Here is a 1,169-nt window from a genome sequence, read left to right on the forward strand (position 1 = left end):
TTGTCTTGTAAAAACTCTAATTATTTTCAAGCTAGTAAAGCTAATAGTTTTCCCCTTTCTGATATGACAAAATTTTAAGTAAACTTTGCTTCAAAGTACTCCCCCTAAATAGTTGCAAGGTTCAAAACTTGATGATCAAATATTCCTTATTGAAAAATGCAAATTTTCACAGTATATCCCCCCATTTTTCTTATATCAAAAAGGAAAATAGAAACTAAGTAAGCACAATTTGCAAAACATAATAAGCACAATAAGTAATAAACTAATTGTTAGAAAAAGATATTCAGTTATCACATCAATCGTTATCCCATTGATATTCAAAACTAATATCAATTGATAGATATAAAGTTCCCTCTTTGTAAAAGCAAATAAGCACAAGGTAAATTTTAAGGGATAAACTCATTTGAAAGCCCATTTTATCAATTTGTAAAGTATTGGTAAAAACTCCTCCTTTCATTTAGCATTCCAAGCGTATCAACTTTAAAGCTTAAAAACATTTAAGAAATATATGATCAACTCTAAAGCTCAAGTGAGAAAAGATAATATAAAGCTTGATGCAAATTTAAAGCTAGATACCAATAGAAAACACCTAAAACTTGATCCTAATGGTTAGAATAAACTTGATATAAATTGTGCATTTCAACACTCAAGCATAAGTGAGAAGCATTAAAGCATATTCAGTGTTAGAAAGATATTACCGATAACAAATAACACCAATTTGTTGAATTCTCTGCATAGCTTATTGTTGAGGATACCAAGTGCTAATGACACCAATCTTGATAAACTCCCCTTAATAAATCATAAGTTCAATACAAATTGCTAGGAGAGAGTTGCAAAAAGTTCGTAACCATGTCCAACGCACCATTAGTCCCAAGTATCATTCTTAATCATTTTCAAGCATCATTAAGTATTCTTAATTTTCATCAAGCATAACGTTAAGCATCATCAAGAATTATCAACCAAGAAATATTAATCAATTATTTTGAAAGAATTATCCAATTCATATAACAATAGCAGCTTAAGCAGAATTTCCACAATAAGAACATATTATCAAATATCAAAATAATATTATCATTAAACACTTTTACCAAGCATTCTTCCAAATTATTATCAATCAAGCATTTCAAGAAATATTCTCCAAATTATGTATGAAACTATCAATTCAAGAA

This window comes from Theobroma umbraticum, unplaced genomic scaffold (assembly GCF_002168275.2).
Source record: "Theobroma umbraticum cultivar Fairchild unplaced genomic scaffold, ASM216827v3 scaffold_106.0, whole genome shotgun sequence".
Classification (NCBI taxonomy): Eukaryota; Viridiplantae; Streptophyta; class Magnoliopsida; order Malvales; family Malvaceae; genus Theobroma; species Theobroma umbraticum.